Below are 22,546 nucleotides of genomic sequence, written 5' to 3'. Positions count from 1 at the left end.
CTTGTGAGGGCTTGACCATACAGGCTGCATTTGTTAGAAGGAATATTTTTGTACTCATTTTTCTATTATACTCTGTATTCTTATCCCAGGAATTTTTTCTGATGCCTACATGATATCTATATTGAAACCTAAATAGATAAAAGTCGTCTTTGATGATGGTTGAACAGCTCACTGTAAGTCATTGTTGGTAGGAATTGCTTATAGTTTTCATAGTTGAATTTGCACTCTAAGGACCTTGAAAATATTTTGGCTTGTTGCTTTTTATGATTTGAGAAATATTAAAATCTACAATTCTAACTGAGAATCTACAAAAGGCTTTTTCTGCTTTTTGTACTGTCATGTTGGCAAGAGGTTTGGGTGGGTGCATGGGAGGAGACACAACTGGAAAGGGTGATTCTAACAGATCAAAGGAGGTTCCAAACCATCATGCTCAGCACATAAAGTGAGAGGAAGAAGGAGGAAGTGTGTAACATTTAAAGTGACACTGTTTGTCTTCCCAAGTCACCTTTTACACATGATGGGGCCGTGCTCTCCTGAAGATGGTTGAACAATTGCCTGCTTGCCCATGGAAAACAGTGAAGTAATTCCTTGTTTTGATTTGCTTGTGTGCATAGCTTTTGCTTTCCCTATTTAACTGTTTTTACCCCAAACCACAAGTTTTCTAGCTTTTGCCCTTCCAATTGTCTCTCTGGTCTGCCTGATAGGGGAGTGAGTGAGCTGCTGGGTGAAGCTTGGTTCTGACTGGGATTAAGCAGCAACATTTGGTTTGGTTGGTTTGGGGCTTTGTCATGTGCTGTTTGTGAGCTTGAGTGGGATGCCATTGCTGCTTATAAAAGAATGCCTTATTTTTTTTGCTCTTATTCATTTTGTATATGTTTTGTGATCTGTTTGACTTCTGTGAACAGAACACAGCCCCATTATTAAACTTAATATCTCTAATGTATTTCTTATTCCAACTTTGACATACCAACAAAGAATATATTGAAAGCAGATTGCTTATAAGATTAGAATATTAGATTGCTTAAGGTTAGAATATGCCCACTGGCTACAAGAATTTTCAATGTAAGACAGAATTTATATCAGAAATTTTACATCTAAGTATTCCATACTCTTCAGGTACCCAAGAGATATGAAGTACCTGAAGTTTTAGAAAAAAAACTGCAGGGGTATTTTTGGAATAACTGTGCTATTACTACTAATTCTACCACTGCTACTACTACTACTACAAGATTTTTCTGTTCCTTGACCTCTAAATTGTGCATCTTTGTTAATCTGAGCTTTTACTGAAGGAAAAAGACCGTGTAAGTAATTAAGCCTATTAATCTGAATATAGAATATGGCATAAACAGAAGATGTAATTCTGTCTGGACATATTTGCAATGCTAATGCACTATAAAAAGGCTGTAATATTACTGTAAACCACTTTCTATTTTGTACCTCAAGTCACCTTTGTAAATGGCAGAGTTCCTGTCAACCATACATGTATTTTTTTGTCACAGTCTTTTGAACAAATGAGTCATCATTGAAAAGAATGTTTGATGGCTTCCTTCTCTTATTTTCAACCCTGAAAACTCCCCAGACTCACAAAACTAACCAGCTTAAAATAATGAATAATGAAGTCATGTGCATTTGATCCAAATCCATAATTTCTTGGTTTTCTTCCTTGAAAATCAGAAAATAATTAGAAGGCTACACAAATGGCTGGATGTTTATATGAAATCCACATACATCCTCAGCAAACTCACAGTAACAGAATGACTTACTGTCATGCACAAGGAGAAAAAAATTCTCATGGAAGACTGCTTTGTAGGACCTCTAAAATAAATTATTATTATTTTTTGGCTAATAAATGTGTAATCATTCCCTTCCAAATTGTCACAGCTTGAGTTAAAATAATCACTAGATAGGAAAAAAGCCTAATTTATTCTGATAAATGCAACTTACAACAACTTCAATCCTGTGATTTTAATGTGACTCAGAATAAAACATCTGCAATAAACAAATATATTAGAGATGCTAAAAACTATTAGAGGTACACATTTTTCAGCTGTGAATTAATTTACTTTATATTAAGAAAAATGTTCACTGGGTCTCCTGGAAATACAGAAATCCTTTCTTGTGGATGCTTAATTCAAGGTCTATAAATATTAAGAAATTCTAGTGGGGCTGAGAAGCTTAGCTGTACAAAAACTCACTGGTCTTGTGGCAAAGAGAGTTATTATTTGCAGGTGATTTAGCAGCTCAGAGCAAAATGAACAACAGTCAGAGAAGGGTGGATAGCATGGTGAGCAGTGAAATGCAGTAGCAAAATTTGTGTTCCAGGTGGGCGAGTAGAGGTGGACAGCATTGTATTCACAGGGCTGCATGAAATTGTGTGGATGTTAGTAGATACGATAACTTCTTCTCAGAATTATGGCTATGCCTATAATGGCTGGCATTCACTGTGAGAAAGAGCAGTCTCACTGAAAATTGAAGGCTAATATCTCTTAAAATCTGATGTTGACAGTCAGTATTCAAATTTGATGGCCCTAATTTTCCCTTTATTTACACCATTTTTATGATTATCTAACTCCATTTACTTCAATAAAGCAGTTGTGCCTGATTTACTGGGACTATGTGAGAAGTGCTGCCAAAGAGTCTTGTATAATCTGTTCATAAAAATTCCCACTATCAAACAACTTTTCTGACAACACAGTCTTTAGGTTAAATGCCTGACTGCTCAAAAGTACATTATTAAAGCCAAATTCTGTCCTTAGGCGTACTCCAAAGAAACATGACTTTGGTCTGTAATACACAAAACAAAACACTGAAGAGGACCATGATTCATCCAACCATATGCCTTTAGATTAATCACACATTTTAAACAGTGATTTAACTGAACTTACAAACCATACAAATGCAACTTTTGTTTTATTTTGCAAAATCATCCCAGTTTATAATCAATGTTATCAGCTTTCTCTAAGTGATGCCCTTATCATGCCAGGAAACTTTTTAAATCCATAAGGCTGTCCCAAGTTACAGAAAATTGACTGAATATAAACGTCTTATAAAATCTCAGTATGAGCTTCCATTACCAAAAAAAAAGGTACAGAACAAGGATATTTATTAATAAATATAATTTTGATAATGTGTGCCATCTCCTAAAAAAGATAGGTCTCTATAATCTTCTGTGACAAATGTAATTCTAAGGCTGCTTCTGGAAAGACAAATTAATATATCTGTGAAATATGAAATATTTAATGAGACAAAACAGCAGGCAGGCAGAACAACACATGCACAAGAGCAAAGGCCTTCAGCAGTGAACAACTGCCCCCTAAGCCAGATCTCTCTTCAATCAAACTGTAGTGGTCCAGAAGCACTAGACAGCATTCTGACAGGTCATATAATGAGCCTCACTCTGTTACCATGACAAAGAAGATGCTATAGCTGGGGTTTACACTGAAAATTGCATTTGTCCTCCAGTCTACCTCTCTGAATCCCACTGGTTTAGCTGTACTGGGAACTGTACCATGACCCTGGGACACCACTTGGCCAAAACTTATGGTAGGTAGATTGCAATTGCACTGGCAGTCTGTGTTTGGCTTGCAGGATCAGGGAGTGAGAGAGGGACAATGGCACTGGCTTGAACATGCCTGATGTAGAGCTGTGGAGCAGCACAGAGAAGCAATCAGTTTCATTGTTCTTCTGGATGATGCACCAGTCTAGACAAGGCTGCCCTGTGCCAAGTCCTGCTTTCTGACTGTGGATTGGAAGGCAGAACATGGAAAACTTCCTTCACTTCTGTGGGGATGCCTTTTCCAGAAACACTCTGAGTATTACCTCTGTTCTTCCTGGCTTAAAGATGCATATGTACATGCATATTTATATGTATTTACTGTGGTGGGTTTTTTTTGATTTTGATTTATTCCCCAAGTAATCACATGTATTAAGAAAACTTAGTAGCTAACTGAAGACTATATTGCTCTGATGACCAACCTTTTACAATAAGTGAGCATTTATTAACCTGAAAGTGTAACACTTTCAGGTTAATAAATGCTCACTTATTGTAAAAGTGAGCAGTGTAACCTGAAAGTGTAAAGTCCTAGAGTGCTCAGATTAATTAGTATTCATCAGGAATGAAAAGAACCTGTGTGGGGCACTACCATAAAAATGTCAATTTCAGCTGCTGAATATACATAAAGAATTGACATATCTTGCTGTTGTGCTGTGTTGTCAGTGTTCAAAATAAGTATACACATAAACTCCTGGCCTGACACAATAGAGTTTCTAGGACACCAGGTGAGAGTTTATCATAAACTGTGACCATTTTTATATTGCATATTACCTTCCAAGGATTAATGCCTTGTTCTTTGTATGGATAATGTAGAGATCTGATGCATGGCTAAGATTACACAACCATTGCAGAAAGAGTAAGTAATATTAAGTAAAAATTCTGATTTGTGAGTACGAATACAAGAAGCTGATGATTCACCAGTTGCCTTTGATACATTCTTGGTGGGTGGATTTTTTTTTTTTTTATTTGGTGGTTTATTTGTAAGGATTTAGTTTTTTAAATTTTTTGTTTGTTGTTGGGTTGGTTTTCTTTTGTTTTTTAGGTTTTTTAAAACTTTTTAAGACTAAATGCTCTTTCCTTGAGTGTAACAACAAACAAATTACCAAAGTGTCTTATCTCATGACACTCAAACCTAAAGCTCTTATTTTGATTGTAGTATTTTCTCAGAACCAGGTCCTCTGTGCTTTTATTGCTGAGCTTGATACTTCTTTGGAAATATGTCTTTCCAGATATGCAGTGTAACCAAAATCTTGCTATTTTGGTTCTGTCAACTTAGGTTCCAGGACTTTGGGAACATTGGTTTCATGTATTTGCTCACTCAAACTGGATTAATCTTCCTTGAACATGTTCACTTTCAACTTAAAAATCTTAAAATAAGAAACTTTAACATCCTGAAGCATCTTAAGATGCAATAGATCTGCAAGATTAAATTTATGGAAAGTATTTTTCAGCATTGAAAAACATGATGTAGGAGCTTGTCAAAAATGCAATTTTTTCAGAGTTCTAATGGCCCAGGACACTAACTTTTGAAACCCTGAAAAGGTGTTGAAATTCTCTAATGAAGGGTCTAAGCAGCAATGAGCTTATTTCACAGTGCTAAAGCTACTGAACCAGTTAAAGGATGAACACCCTGGAGATGATCTAGGGGGTTGCATGGAGGAGCATTAACTATTCTTTTTAGATTAGTGTGGAAAAATCATCGCCTTATGCAGAACTTTCTGCAGGGAGTAAGAAAGTAAAGATTTGGATGTTGGTTGACAAATCTGGATAGATGAAACTCAAATATTTAGCATCTGGAATGTCAGGATTCATCATTTTGTCAATGCAATTACTTGCACAGATCTCTATGTCTGAGATTTTTAATTTCTAATTTTTTTTTTAAAGATTATAAGATTTTAACATATGTGCCAGGACCAGTATAACAGAAATAGCCACAACTTTCTCATCTTCTTCTAGGGACCTGAAAATGGGAGAGATCCCATTTATAAAGTTGCTTTCTGGATCTAGTTTCACAAGGCAGGAGGGAAGAGGGGTTGCAGTTAATCAAAGACTTTCTTTTTCATCACCTAAAAAGTAGATTTACCTATTTGGGAGTTTTTTGTAACTGAAATTGAGGGGGCAACAGTGCCAGGGAAATACAATTCTTGGAGGGATAAGGCTTTTTTTTCAGGACCAGAAATCAAAGACCTATCAAGCACCAAGTCCTGGTGAATGGTTAAAAAGAGAAAGCAAAGTGCTCATCTTCAAAAAGGCTTAATGTTCTTCGTCAAATATTTACTTGTTATGTCAAAAATGAGACATGTTTAATAAACTATAGCTTCTATTCAAAATGAAAAGACAGGCATGTCCTAAATCAAAAAAGGAGAGGTATATGTTGGCATTTCCTGAACAGCTTTCCAGACTTAATTGTTGACAATAGCAGATTCTGATTTTTTAATTGGTCTTTTTTCCTCATTTTATAACAATTATTTTCTAATGCTGCTGCACTATCCTAAAAAGATTCTCTCCTTCTATCCACATCCTCACCTCTTTTAAGTGCAACTGAAAAGCTCTGTGATGTTCTCATCTGCAATTTTCAATTTCACTAATCAAGTCATTGCACTGCATACATATTTTAAGAAAGGTATTTTGGGAAGGCATTTGTTTCCCCTATTCTTTCGCACTTTATGTCAAACTGTTCAAAATGTTTTTCATCATCCCTCTTCACTTTTGTTTCCATATTAACAAATGAACCTTTGTTAAGCTGAAGTTTTGTACTGGCGACAGAGTTGGAATGAACACAAAAGCTTTCCTGTTGTGCTGGCTTTTTGCTGGAGTAGAGTTAATTTTCTTCACAGTAGCTAGTTTGGGACTACATTTTGGATTTGTGCTGGAAAGACTGTTGGCAGCACAGGGATGTATTTGTTATTGCTGAGCAGTGCTTACACAGAGCCAAGGCCCTTTCTGCTCCTTACCCCATCCCACCAGCGAAGGGGCTGAGAAGGCACAGCTGAGACGGTACACAGCTGGGATAGCTGACTTCAACCAATCCAAGGGATATTCCATACCACATGGCATCATGCTCAGTATATAGAAATGTGGGAAGGAGGAAGAGTGGTATGTTTAGCATGATGGCTTGTCTTCCCAAATATTCTGATTTAGGAATGGCACTCCCTAATTTAGTGTTTTCCCACCACCGACACTGTCCCAAACCAAATGGCAACTGCTCATTCCCGCTCCACTCCTTTCAATCTCCCTTGCTGCTCCAGGGATGGACTTGTGAATTGGAGGCACAAAAAGGTAAAAACTGTGGGTTGAGAGAAGAACAGTTTACTGGAAACAGTAACGAGATAGGAAAATTAACTGTAAGAGCAACAATACTAGTAACAAAGGTGTACAAAGAGAGGTTGATTCACATACAAAAATGCTCACCAAATCCCAATGGGATGTGACACTTTTATCTATTAAACTGTCTTTGTCTCAACCTACAATCTTTTTTGCTTCTACCCCTTCAATTCTCTCCCCCTCCCACTGCGCAGGGAGTGAGTGACTGGCTGTGTGGGGATTAGTTGGCAGCTGGAGTTACACCATCATCATCCTTCTGAATGAATCTGACATCCTGGCCTTTAAACACAGAACTTCTACAAACCTCATATTTGGTTGTCAGTAGTAAAGGCATTGGTTCTCTTTTATATTGATTGCTTCTCTCAAAAAACCTCCCCATGTGTGTCAATGCACTCCACCCTCTTTGCTGAGGTGTGTTTGCTTCAGAAATCTCAGCAAATGTGTCATAAAGATGCAAGTGTTTTTATCTGTAAATTAAACTCTCAGATGATTTTCGGATCATTCCTTTGCTGGAAGAAGGCTCCAGAAAGAGAAAGAAAGAAAACAACCAGGTGGGTTGATACGTGTTTAAATAAATATGAATAAGAACTATTGATCTCTGTGTAGTGATAAGGTATATCATATAGCAATAGCTACGAATTTCTTTTCTCATTTTGCAGTTCCTTACTTATAGTGCTTTTTGTTTCTCTGCTGGGAAGTACAATGCTGCTCTTAATAAAAGAACAGCATTGATTTTACTTAAAAATATTTCATACTACTCCATGAATAAAATATTAAACATTGTTTCACCATGAAGGATGTCAAAACCCTTGTAAAACAAATGATTTTAGATAATATCAATATTTCTGTGGTTAGTTGTTTAATTAGTACACTGCAGCTCTGTAACAGCTGGCCTCTCTTTGCTACCTTAGCAGCAAACAAATCTCTTCTGATTTCAAAATATTCCCCTGCTATATTTAGAGCATTGCCTTAAATTGCTGTATATTTTATCACTGCATTACTTCACTTCTACACTAGTGTATATTCACCAATGAGGGATTTTCCATCTGTAGGTGGAAATAAAGTAGGAAAATAAGCTTGTTACTTGTGATCATCTACTCAGGATAGATGTCAGAGAACTGGGATTGGGAGACTTGTTGAGCTTAAAAGGGACCTCTGAAGATCAACAGGCCCATCCTTCCTGCTCAAACAGGGTCTTCTAAGACAGGTTGATCAGGACTTTGCCCAGTTGTGTTTTCAATATCTCTAAGGATAAAGACTCCATATCCTCTCTGTGATATATGACCAGTGTTTAATCACCCTTCAACTATTTTTTTCATATATTCAAGTAGTATTTCTTATATTTTAATTTGTGGCTGTTGCCTGTTTTCCTTTAAGTGGTCAATGCTTATAAGAGTCAGTCTCCTTTCCCTTCATTCACTTCATCAGGTATTTAAATTCTTTAATAAGTTCCCTCCTGAATCTTCTTTACTCCAGGCTGAGGAGTCCTATCTCTCCCAGCCTTTGCCGCTGTCCCTTAATCTGCAGAAACCAGACCTGGACAGAGTAATCCAGATAGGAACAGGAACACATCCATCCGTTTGATTGATTTTCCATTTCTCCCAACCTGCGTCATCTGCAAACCTGCTTAGGGTGCACTCTGTCGCACCATCAAGGCCATTAATGAAGATGTTAAACAGTGTTGGCCTTGACATTGATCCCAGGGGTACAACATTAGGGACTGGATTCTGCTGGACATCGTGCCATAGAGCAGGAGCACATGTGCTGCTGCTAAATCTGACATAGCCAAAACCATAATTTGAAGAATTTGCTTCATCATTGTGCATCTTAGATTCACAATACCTGAAAAAGACTGTAGCTCTTAGGTTTCTGATTAAAAGTGCTGTGTAAGAGCTAGGCATTATTTTTAGTCAGGTATTTTACCCCTTATTATCAGTTATGTTGCACATTACATTTCTCTATTAAAAGATTGCAATACATATTTTTATGACAGAAAGCCACAAGTTCCTTGTTCCAAGACCTTTTTCTTAACAGATCTTGGGAAAAACTTTGCACTCAGATTTAATTCCAGCAGCATGAGCTACTCGGCTTCAAAGAATGCATATTTTTGATTATTTTTATGTTATTTAAAGAAGAGTCTGGATTCAAAGACAGAAATTATTTCCACTCTTAGTAGTGTTGTATAGGCTAAAAGGTGATTTCTTTTTTTTCAGTTAGGAACAGTAAGTTTTTAATCTAGTTTAGTTAGATTTTAGACCAAGTATCATCAACCTAATAACTCCTAGCAGCACTGTAACTCTGTTTTAAGTGCACATATAAAGTATCTATTGTGGCATGTCCTTTATTTTTTAAAAAATGCAGTGTAATAAAGAATAAGCATTTCCTGCACTGAGCAAATTGAGACATGACAAAGAGTTAAGTATTCTATAAATGCTTCTGGCATCCTATAAATCATCAACTAAAGAAAATGCTGACAAATATCAACATCAATGGAGTATTGATCTACCAAATGCACTTCAGCCTCTCACTAAACAGTTTTCTTTAAGCATACAAATTAAACGGATGAGAATGGAAAATCAGATCTTTGGCACTACTAACACCCTCAATGGATTTGCAGAATTTTTTGTAATTATTCTCTCCAGCTCTTTTACTGTTCTCAGATTACTTCATTTGAGATGACTGTAATATTGCATTTCATGTGCTTCAATATATGCCATATGAAAACAAGCACTTAGTAGCATTCCACTCAGTGTGTGTTCAGTGTGTACTGGAAATTGGATTTGTAGTTAAGAACAGTGCAAGACTGTAATACAAAGAAAATTTTATGTTGGACTTGTATACTGAAGTACATCATCTGGATTCTAAAATAACTTTTTATCAGTTTGGGTAGCATGGTTGATTTCACCTGTATTCCCTATAAAAAAGAGGCCCCCTGAGAATGGGTAACATTATGAGAATCTTTTAGCAGGTGACATTTAAATCAGAACATCCAGAGGCAGTGTCATAAGCAGATATGCCTTTTTCACCTAATAAGCCAGGGCTGAATGTTAAATGCAGACAATAATATTTTATTAACATTATCAAGGTTTTCAGAGAGAGGTTATGAGGCAAACAGGTAGCTATTTTTATACCCTTTCATATTTCTTCTAAGAAGTAATTGCTTCTAGGAGTCAGATTATTTCAATTTGTTTCCTCCTCTTTGAAGGATTCCTTTGTAAAAGGATTAATGCAATGATTTAGGGGTGCTTAAGTTCTAGAATTCAGGTCTTGAAATTCTTTGAGACAAAACAAACTCGAGAATGTAATCATCTAATTCTTGGGCAGAGTAATATAATGATTAAAATCTCAAAAAACCCACTTCTGTTTTCCATTGCTCTGTTTGGTTTTTTTGGTAGGTTTTTTTAAATTTTATTTTTTATTTTTGTGGCAAGCTTCTGGTTCTACATAAATTAGGGCAACAATGAAATGAGCTCAGTTTGATGTTAATTTTTTGCACCCTTTAATAAAGGATTCTATAAGTGAAGAAAAATGAACTGGCATAAGAATAGGAAATAGCAATCACCATTTTAACTACAGTTTTTTCATTCAGCAAACCAAACAATCTTCATACACTAATCACTGGTATAAACATTTGCATTTCATACTTGAAAATTTAGTCTTTAGAATTATTTTATCTTATGAATATATTTTCTGTAAATATATATACGTATGTATATGTGTCTGTATAAATCTATGTGTATGTGCATGCATTTTTTCTGAGAAATAAATTACCTTGGGTACAGAACAGAAGATTATTATGTATTCTCAGTGTGAGTGGAAGGAATGACTCATGAGAAATATTGCAGGCATTTGTTATATAAATAGGTTAGCCTTGTTTAAAGGTTGGCGAGTTCCTATCTCTGGTTTATTTTCATTTATGTTTTACAAGTCATATAATGTATTAATTATTGTATTTTGATCATGCTGCTTGTTAGATAATCCATGAATATCTCCTCTCAGATCTCAGCTGAAATTCTAAATGCACACTGAAGCACATGTCTACAGAGACGCTCCTCAGAATATGCTTTTAAAATTGAACTCCAGTGAACAATAGCTTAAAATAGCTAAGACTGCAGATCATAACGTTTTTATAAAGTGGGTTTATGCATATAATGAACCTGTGACCCAGACAATAACTCTTCCCTTCCCTTTTTTTCCTTTTATAGAAAGTGGCTAAACATTATTATACAAATGACATTTCTGTATCTTGCATCTCACTAGTTATTTGCCAACTATTTTTTTAGAACATCATTGTCTAATGAATGATAAAACCTGTACCTTCCCATCAGCTGAAGAAGATGACTAGAGATTTTTATTTAGGCAGAAATATTGTAGACAATAACATTGCATACCAACCATCCTGTGTTCATGTTGACTCTTTATTTCACTTCATATCAGCTTTATTTCCCCTGAGTATAATAGGAGGTCCAACTGACACAACCTATTTTCTTTAGAGCTCATCAATACTCCTGTTAAAAATCCAAAGAGAATTTTAAGAGTCACATGAGAACTGGTCACCCAGCTTTACTGACTATCAACATTTACTTGAGCTCTGTGAGCTTTTAAAGGAGATTTTCTAAAGGAAACTGAAACCTTATTTAAGTCTAGGTTGTTCCTCTTCACATCAATGTAGGAATCTGCAGAAATTTAAGATAATCCACGGTTACAAATGAGAAAAATAAAAGCTGATGTTGTCTGTTAGGAAGAATGACTGATAGAAGAATACATCATTTTAATTTTTGAACTTATTCAAGACTGTAACATGTTTGTGATTCAAATGTATGGAAAATGATTGTTCTAAAAGCTCAAGGTAGTTTAAATAGGCCAATATTTAGAAGAAAAAAAAAAAGTAAATCTGTAAGCTGAGAATGGAAAAACTCTGCAAATGACATGGCTGTGTAGAAGGTCATTGTCAGATAAGAGTTTTTTTGGTTTTTTTTTTAGATATTTCAATTTTTCAAGGGAAGGAATAATTAGGATAAAGGTTTATGCAAAGATCCACAATATAGCATTGAATGCTTTTGTTTTCATCTCTTATCATAATTAGGATATTAGCTCGGCATAATCAGGCCTCTAGTTTTTTACTTGCTGCATTCGCACACAATAATGAGATTATTCTAGTATAAAGAAGAACCCACCCTAAAGCCTTACAATTTAGGTAGAAGACAAAGAAGTAGAACTAGAGGAAAAGGAAGATAACTGAGAGATTATCCAAGCTGGGAAATATAAAAATGCTGATGGTCTGAACATCATTTTCTGGATCACTGTTGAGTGGCACCAAGACATAAGTGAGAGTAAAATTCAGTAAAATATCTAATGAAAGATATTGTGGCAGTTCATTAATACTGAACTCCTACCTCTGTAGTATTCATCTTCCTAGACAAAAAGTACAAGAAAGTCTCTTACCTCAATTAGGTCTCCGAGGAAGGGCTGTAGGGGATGCTTAACCTTACCATTTCCTACAATGTTCTTATATTGAATGAAAGAAATATGAAGTCATTAAGAGGAACTGAAAACAAATTGAAACTAATTAAATTAAGAAATACACACAAAAACAAAATTAAAAAACTCAATCCCAAAATACAGCAAACCCCCTTCAAAGCTGCTTCATATCTTCTTCAAAGAAACCTCTCAGCAGTTGCACATGTTTCTGTGAAGAGTAGAAATCCATCCTCACACCTGCAGCTAATCAATTTATGCCCTAAAGCATGATATTTGGTTTACCCTTATTATTAATTTTAGCATGCATAGTTACAAATGTTGTTAGTGTTCATATAATTAGCCCACTTCTTTTTAACATTCAGCCAGGGTATTTGACTTGATGGCCTCCTGTGAGGGTGAATTTCACAGGTTGATTATATGCTGCATAAAGGAACATTTGCATTTATTGGTTCTAAATTTATTGCTTTTTAATGGCAGAGAAGAAAACTGGAGAGTAAAAAGCCAGGTTAGGTTGCCCCAGTGAAAACTAACTAGAATGTTATTGTTGTTTCAAAAAGGAAGAAAGGAAATCCAAGAGAGTCCTAAATATAGTTTCTTCACTGTGTGTTTGGGTAAGAGTGGGTAAGGAATTAACACCAGGACAAATACTGAATGATAAAAAAAAAAAAAAAAAAAAAAGATACAAAATGCAGAAGGGAAAAATGAAACAACGTGACAGACTATATTGGATAGAATTCAGATAATTCAGATGATGACCTATGTGCTGTATCATGCAGGAAACTTAGTTAAAAACAGTCCCTGTTCACTTTAGAGGAAAGAATGGGTGACAAAAATATCAAATGGGTTTAGTAAAATATTGGTCACAATTATTTTAACAGTAGGGCTGAAACAATATTAGGTAGAATTGAAGAATTCATGTTATCATAGAAAAAACCTAAACAAAAGAGGAAAAGTGAAGAAACTGAATTAACTGAATTAAGTCACAAAAAGGAAACCTTCTAAGACGTGGCCAAACCATACAATGATAATGGACTACTTTCAAAATTTCTATGTATGTATAACTCTATATCACTACTGTAACAATGAGAACAACACAAAGAAATACCAAAAAAGGGAAATAAATAAAAGAAAAAAAATTAAGCTGAATAAGTCAAGCTCAAACTTTAAAGGAAGAGAAAAAAATTAAAATAATAAAATAACAAAAACATTTGAAACATCCACATATGAAAACTTTTGCCATATGTATGAAAGAGTACCTTGCCAAATGCTTATGAAATCTTACACTCTCAACCCAAGGAAGTTTGGGCTATGTCATGCTAGATATCTAAAAACCAGATTTATCTTTGTGCTAGCTGCTTAGAATTTGTGTATTAATAAATGGGAGAAACAGTTCTGGGCTCACTTGGCCTATCTTAGATAACTACCTTACAATGTAGCAAACTAAGTTGCCTCTTTTTTCTTCCCTTACTTTGAACAGAGACCAGTAGTAAGTAGGTCTCTCCTGCCTGATGCAGATCATCGCCACTGAAGTAATCTCTAGACCATCTATAAAAATCAACAGATCACTTTGATACATTTGAAAAGATAAAGAATAAAATGTTTATTCTCTTTGTGCAGAAAATGTTGAACAAACAGCATGCCAGGATTGTGCAGAGCCAGAGAACAAGCCACCACACATTTTATCTTTCATTGTTTGCCACTTTCTGCATAGGTTGCAGTGCACCAATGGTGAAAGATAACATTTATAGATGAACTGCAAACTGCTGTAAACATTGTTCTGAGTAGGCTGAGAGATTAATAAGATCCACTGGGCACCAAAATGCTTTTTGAAAGCGTAGAAGTGTTGCAATAGCAGCCAATTAACTCCTCAGAAGGACTTATATCTATGAGTAAAATTTTGTGCTGTCATGGTTATCCTCCTTCCAAAAGAACTTGGCTCATGTAGTTCTAAAACAAAGCAAAGACAGAGTTTTTTCATGTAGGTATGTCTTAGCTAAAAAGAAATATCTGCAACAACAGAAATTATTTGCTTCTCAAAGGTACTACAGAAACCCAAACACTAGTAGGCCAGGAAAAAAAAAAATCACAAATTTAGCCATAGAAAATTTTGATGTGTGGAGAGTCTGAAAGGTCTGCAAGAACTCCAAGAGTTGACAGTAGTTGCTTTCAAAGGACAGACTTCCACACGACCTGATAAATGAAGGTTCAATGGCCTTAGGTGAGCAATGGTCTATTATATAACTTCTATGTCATTAACTACACAGAAGTTGCTAACAAATCTTTCCATGCACTTCTAAAAGTGGTGCAATAGTTCCCCCTGACCCCCCGATAGAAAGGATTGGATGAGATACTGATATGTTGTAAATATAAACATGTATGTGGGAATGCAGCTTTTAACAAGAAGGAGGATGGAAAAATTATGCCTAATCTCTGTGCCTAGACATTTCCCTTGTGTATTGGATAAAAAGTTTGTCTCTGTAGATATCAGGATAAATTTGTTTCTGCCTATTTGAGTCAAAACAGAAGTTAAAATCTCTTGACTCTTAAGGGTCTCGACAGGCTTAAAACAAAAATCCCCAAAAATCAAGACACAAAATCAAGACAACATATGGCCTGGTTGCTGGGGAGAGCATTACCCCAGGTTCAGTGTGGGGGTGTGCAGTCATCTAATGATAACCATAATGCAAAATGTGAAGAATAAGGTACCCCTTAACTGGGGTGATATCACAGCTATGTGCATGCCCCTCACACGCCTCTTTTCTTCTCAGCTTTAGGAAGAAATAAATCATCATCCCTGACACACCTACAGTGGGCAATGGGCATTTACATAACGTAGTATTGTCTCACTTTGTGATCTCTATAAAAGGTTCTGGAATAACATGTGGCAGCCTTTATTAGACTTTCAAAAGCACTTCAGAGAGAGAAAAGAAGAAAATATGTATATGCATTAGAAAAAAAAGAGGATAAAAGAAAGGCCATTGTTGAAACAAAAACCTGGTTTCTCAGCATGAATATTAACATCTCTATTTAGCTTTCTTCATGACTTTGAAAAATGTGAGTTCCACAAAACAGTCTGTACCATCTATTTATGGAGAAAGTGATTTCATTTTAATTTCTTTAAGCAAAACACTAAAAGTAGAAGCAACATGAAATCATGTTGACTTTTTTTTCTGTGAAATCCAATAAAACACACTGTTACTTTGGTGGCCTTGAAACTTTTTTATCTTATTGATAAATAGATAAAGATTTGGGCAACCATCTGGTCTCAAGCAGATCCCTTAAGATTGTGAGTATAAATTGCATTCTTGCTCCTCAATAGCTGATGCTAAAAATCAGCATCAAACTAGAAGATAGTTCCCATTGTTCTCATAATTAATTGCTTATTTATTGTCTTTGAAATCTTTCTCCTTACTTATCACTGATTCTCAGTCTTGCTTCCTTATGTTGTTTTCTTCATCTCCCCTAGATTCCCTCCCATTAATGTTTTACTGCTCATGTAGCTATAGCAGGCAGCATCTCTGCTCTTCGAGGGTCTCCTGCTCCTCCTGTTTGGGTTTGTATAGGGAAACCAATCCTGCAAAGGAAACTCTGAAAGTGATTTTGCCAGCTTTGAGCAATCTATTTAAACTAGGAATAACAATGGCTCAGTACCACTTTTAGGCAGATCTTCCTGAGTATGTTGCAAAGCCCGAGCTATTAAAATGTATGGAGGATTGGTTTTTTCAGCTAAACAAAAACACTTTTAACCATAAAAACTAGCTAGTTCAGTAAATAGCACTATTAAAATAAAATATGTATTTATTAAAACCCCCAATATTTCAGCCTTATTGCTCTATTTATATAGTATTAAATCATAGTAAATGGGCAAAATGCCAAGAGAAGTTGAATAATGTTAGAGTAGTAGAGGAATACCACACCTGAGTCACTAATATAAACCAGAAGGGAAACAGTAGACCAAAATGAAATAAAATATTCTAAAATTGTGCTGCATTATTCAGTATTCAAAGGCATATATCAGAATAGTATTTTTAAGTGTTTAATCAGATCTTCTTTCACTTACCTTTTTCTGCCCATCACTGCACATCACTTTGTGCTCTGTGTAATGTGGTGATTTCAACCTGTGTCAGAAAGTTTAATGCTCTGCTACACAGCAGTAACAACACATCCATCTTCATTAGAAATTTTTCTTCTACCTGTCCATTCATAAGACCTTTCATCTACTTCTGTACAGAATGTTGACATAAAGAGCAAATCAAAACTAAATAGGAGAAAAAATGTTTAAGTGTTTTGATTGCAGAGATTTTAAAAACATCACATTAACTGGTTTGGAGAAATTTATGCATTAAAATTTGAGGAATGGAAGAACTTTGGTTTTCTTCTCCATTTAAAAAATTTTTTTCTATTTTTTCTAATTTTCTTTTTTCTTTTCCTATTTTGTCTTCAACAATGAATAATCGAAAACGGGGGGAAAAATGGCTGAAGAAACATCTTCAAAACCAATAGGTACTTTTCTTTCATTATGTCAGGCTATTCTCAGAGAAGGAAAAAAACAGCCCCACTATTCAAAAAGATATCTTTTTGCAAGCAAAATTTAAAGTGAAAAGATGGATAATCAGCTCTAATAGGCCTTTACCTTGTCAAATGATCGTGTATATAAGAATTCCAGTATAGTCTTTTCATTTGTACTGAGCATGTATAGTAATTCTTATTCACTAAAATTATGGTGCCATATGATTATTTTTATATAATTATAAACTTTTAAATTTGTATTTGTGGAATTTTGTCCTTTTAATGATACTTTATATCTAGTACAACACTAGATGTGACCAACCTGGTAGCAGATAGATTAGCTTGTCAGAAAAAAATGATTTAGATGGTATTGATTCAAGACCTTGCAACGTCTTTTGGAGTGAAGGAATAATTACATCCCATTCTTCCAGAAATCATTATATGTAATTCTAGGTGCTTTATTTTCTGAAAGTGTGAACTAGCAAAGGCTTACTAACTATGCAAGTACTTTTCCTTTTGTATAGAGGATGAATTTAAGTACCTGGAATCAGAATTAGAATCGGCTCTGGAAAAAAAGCACACAGTGTCCCACATCAAATAACATATGCTATCATATGCTATCTGGTGAAGTTAACTCCAAATTACTAAGGATATAATGCAAAAAGAGGAAATATAAATCCCTTCTACAAGATTCATGCAGAGCTGTCTCATACAAGACAGTGCAATAACTTTTGAGATAATAATAAAAAAAATCTAGATTATATTAAATTGTAACAGGGAATATAGATATTCCATATCTCCTAGATAACAGTTCCTGAAAAAAACATGTTTGTGTCCCATACTCAAGAAAATACTGTATTTTTAACCCAGAGGTTAAATAAATGGGTGTTAGCATGACATAGAGATTACACAAGTCTAATCCAAGTCACTGGTGTGTATTGTTTATCTAATTAATTAACATTTTGATTCACAAATCGGCATCATCTGAAGTGAGATAATAATGCAGAATACATTAGCATGAACAGCAGGAGTTCCTAACTTGCCAGCTCCAAAGGATTGATTGAGGCAGCATCATTTAGGTTACTTTGGAAAACTACTTTAGGTGATTTAAAAATGCATAATAAAGTTTTTGAACTTTTACTGCAATTCTGTAATTGTGCCCATGTGTGCCAGTATATTTTAAGATATGGTTAGATATATGTTAGTGTCATATGCAAACAGACTCTAAGTTTTTAAAAATTAAGCTTTCTTTGAATTGATAATACAAATTAATTAGAAAACTCCTTTTTGTTGTACAGAATATACATTAGAAATATATATTAAAAGTGAAAATAAGCTTTATCTTTTCCCCTTGTTAGAAGACAAAACCACAGTCATTTTTACTGCAATGCCTATAGAAAGAACATATAAATATGCTATTAGTGAACTGTGTAAAATTAAAATTGCACTTTTCTCTATGTAAACTGTATTCCTTCCTGCAATAAATCATCAGCACAGCACCAATTTAATTTCCTTTCTGAGTACATCCTAATGGGAAAATTGAAGACTAAAAAGAATGGTCTGAGGCTTCCCTTCCCCCTTCACATATTGGATGAATGCACAAAATAAAAGCCACAGACAGCTTAATTATATTCTTAATAGACAGCAGGTAGGAAGTGCAAAGAGAGTATCCCAGACTTTGCCCCCATGTTGCACTGCTCCTTAATAAGAATGCCTCCATATCCGGAAAATGTTATGCCAAAGGTTAAGCATTGCTTTTGTGAAGTTTTGGGAGGTGAGGAAACTGCTTTTTTCAATGGGTTTTTGCAGGTTCCTGACATACTGGCTGCAGCCCATTCAAAATAACAAACAAGATATCTTGCTAGACACAAATTTTGCAATGTATATTACAAATCAACTTACAGACAGATTTAATAGTGCATTCATTTCAAGATAGATAATTTCTGCTTTAAATAATTAATGGATCAAGCCTTTTAAAAAGACAGGATGAAATAATTTCATTAAATTGTAACTTTTGTATTTAATTTAATAGAATATTCTGACAAAACCAATTTAAAATAAATATATATCACTCACCTTTGCCAGCTGAATTACTTTCGTGGAGTTAATTTAGTTATATGTTAATGAATTCAGAATAATTTCCCTCTTTTTTTTTTTTTAAATTTAACTTTACAAACGATTTAACATGGCAAAGAAAGAGGTTGATGAACCAATACATGAGATCAGGTAGTTGGGTCCAGATGATTTACTACAAAGTGCTTATAAAGTGCCAGAAGATGAACTGCAGTAGCTCCCAAAGCAAAAATAACTTTTATAAAGGTGAACATTAGTCATAGGATTTGGAAAAGAAGAAAACAGAATTATATGCCCCCACCTACTGCAAGTAATTTAACCAATTTTCAACACTTAGTACAACATTTCTGCAAGCATATTTTTAGAGGATTTTTCTCTTGAGACACCTGTCTAAGCTTTTGCTGTTGCAGGGCTGAGCTAGAATCATTAAGCCACCGTAACATTATACTTATAGGGAATCTGTCAGGAAAAGTGACATTTAACCTTTAAGGAAAACCTGCCTTTATGAGAGCACAAGGATTTTTTGCAAGACTATAATGGTGTACCATGACAGTGGACTAAGAAAAGCAAAGTGAGAAACTTTTCTCCTTCACACCTTGATGGCAGTTTAACTGTTGCAAACTAAACAAAAGACTTGATCACTATTTTTGTGAGAATCTTTTTCCAATAAATACTGAGTATAGGTAAAGCACCCCGGCCTTATATCCTGGGGTGCATAATTCAAACCCAAGAGAAGAGATGAATTGGCAGGAAATGGTGGAGTAAGTTCAACACCATTGTACAGACAAGAATTTAATGCCATGAGGAGTCATTGAAACAGGAATAGTCCTTGTCAAAATACAATTAAGGTCATGTAGGGGAAGAAATCTACTGAAAAAGTCTTTGAAATACAAACATGTTTCCGGTTCTCAGGGAAATGAGGATGCAGCTTGCGAAAACTTTGACCCTGCTTCTTGTTTCCTTCTACTCATGTACAAGAATCAAACGAAATAGTAAAAAAAGAGATAGCATATTACATAGCTTTTGTAGCTTTGCTCTTTTACTAGCCTTCTTTTATATCAAAATCATACCATTAGAAATTTCACTGGTCCTCCTACATAGTAATATTTTTTTTCCTAATTGAGATGTTATTAAATAAGAATCTGTAAGCAGAATCACATTGCTCTTCTGCATTAGCTGACAAGGACTATGACAGAGATGTCAAGAGAAAGGTATATATGGGAAAAATGACTGGATTGCTTTTGTGCTTCTTACTCTCTTTGAGGAAAAGTCCATATCTCTGTCTGGAATAGAAACTTGTGATAAATAGAAATTGCTTGCTAAAATGCTGTCATAGATGAGAAAGGATAAATGACAGCCTGCAGCAGATGTGAATAATGGATTCTATTTGAGAATTAAAAAGTTCTGTGCTTCTACTCTGCTTGATTATCCTACATACTCACTCCCTTGTTGTCCTTTATTTCGTTTTGTAAGATGCAGTGATATAGCAAGCTGACTTTTGGCCAACAGGGACAATTTCTTTCTTCTGCTAAGACAGGTAATTTTGTACTAACTTGAGCTTAATTAAGTTTTCAAGTTCTTGCACTCATCCCTATTGTCTAGAAATATCCGGAAATCCATCTAGAAACAAACTGTTGCAGAACTCAGAGGGTGTAAGTTTAGGCATTTTACCATAACTAATTTACACCTTACAGTTCCTCCACGTGCATTTTTCACCCATTTAGTCTTCAGCTAAATAGCTATAGGTATCTTGGGTAGAAACATAACTAGGCATGTCACCATAAGAAATCAGGATCACTTAAAAAGCTAGATGATGCAGAGGCTGCAGACTGATAAAAAAGCTGATCTCAGCTTTACAATAAATATGGATATGAAGTATCATTCTAACTTTTCATGACTTAACCAGATTAAATGTTTAACAGCACCATGTGGCTGTGGACCACATCATACAAAATCACTCCATAAAATAAACCAAGGGTTGGTTGAATTGTATTATTTATTTTACATTGATGTTGTTTACAAGTTAAAGCAATCCCACTATGTTTATGCAAAGCACCGGAAATCCTTATATGTGAAGATGCAGAATCAATGATTATGTCTTTGCAAACAATGGGAGACATAAAATTTGGCAAACTGGAAGGTTTAGGGTTTTTGCTATGATCAGACCTGGGTAATGCAACATGCAGATATTATTGTGTAGTGAAGCTACTCTGTCCCCAGTCATGCCGAATTTAGTGCAACTGTGCCTAACTCTCAATTTCAGGATGTAAACTTCAGCTGCCTAGGTTTTCCCATTAAATATTTGGTCTGGTTAACGACAATGTTTTACATAGACATATCACCGAATCACACTCTTAAACGGGAAAATTAAAATGCATTTTCCTTAGCATTTTATCACCTGTGCAATATAACTTCTTTTCAGAATATGTACACACATATTTGCTTTTTCCTGCCCACATTCTAAAAAAAAAAAAAAAAAAAAAAACACAAAAAAAAAAACCAACAAAAAACCCCAAAACTTTGCATACAGAATTTCAGATATCCTTCTTTCATCTCTTTCATCTTCAGGAAAGAAGTACGTGACTGTTGGTATGACAATGACTTCCCTAAATGTGGTTGCATAAGTAACAAAGTACCAAATGGGGGGAAAAAGTGTGCTTTTCTTACTAATTGTTGCTCACCAATTCTCTTTATGTTCATTGCTATATCCTCATTGCATCCGCCACCTGCTGCCAAGAGAGTTTTCTTTTAGTCTACCAGGCTATATAAAGTTACAAAAGTGTTTGTTTGTTTTATCACTTCCACGCACACTACTGAAGGGAATGAGGGTATTGTCCTTATGAATAATTTGGTGAATCAGCTTGCAGTTCTGCAATGTAGATTACTTAATAGTAAAGAAAAACAAGGTAATTGTGTCCAGCTACTTCTATGTACTTAGAATATGTATGTACTATGCCTTAGAATCCTCATAATATGCTAGAATCAATGATATTTCCATACCATAAAAACATTAAAGCAGTACTCCTTCTTTTAGAAAAAATGCCTAATTACTTTATTGAAGGGGACATCTAAATAATTTAACAGAAGAAAAGAAAATACCATAAAAGAGCATTAAGATTCTTTCAGAAAACAAGAACATAAAAACTATTCTGTACAGGTGGAATGTGCCATGTATCTGCTGGTTCTTGTTTCTAATATAGAAATAACAGCATCATAATCAAGAGAGAGTTTCAAAAAAGTCTTCTATTGTAATGTGTAAGGTTCACATAGTATTATTTCCTGTTGTTTAAATAGAGGATTCAAAGTTACTCTGAGTCACAGAAAGCTAAAAGTTTGCTACCTAAGCATTGTTGAGTTTTTGTGTTTCTATTTTGGAATTTCTGCCCAAGCTTCCCCTTTTTATTCTGTAACCATCCTTAATATTTGAATAGTTTGGCTGAAAAAGTCATAAGGTATATAAAAAGAATATAAACAGTGCTTTTATTTCATATTAACTATTAGGAATATTTTCTATCAGGAATGAATGCACAAAGTAATTCAAGGGGTTGTTGAGAAACTCAACAAGAGCTGGCAGTGTGCGCTGGCAGCCCAGAAAGTCAGCTGTGT

This window comes from Taeniopygia guttata, chromosome 2 (assembly GCF_048771995.1).
Source record: "Taeniopygia guttata chromosome 2, bTaeGut7.mat, whole genome shotgun sequence".
Lineage (NCBI taxonomy): Eukaryota > Metazoa > Chordata > Aves > Passeriformes > Estrildidae > Taeniopygia > Taeniopygia guttata.
Note: the sequence above shows the minus strand (reverse complement) of the source record.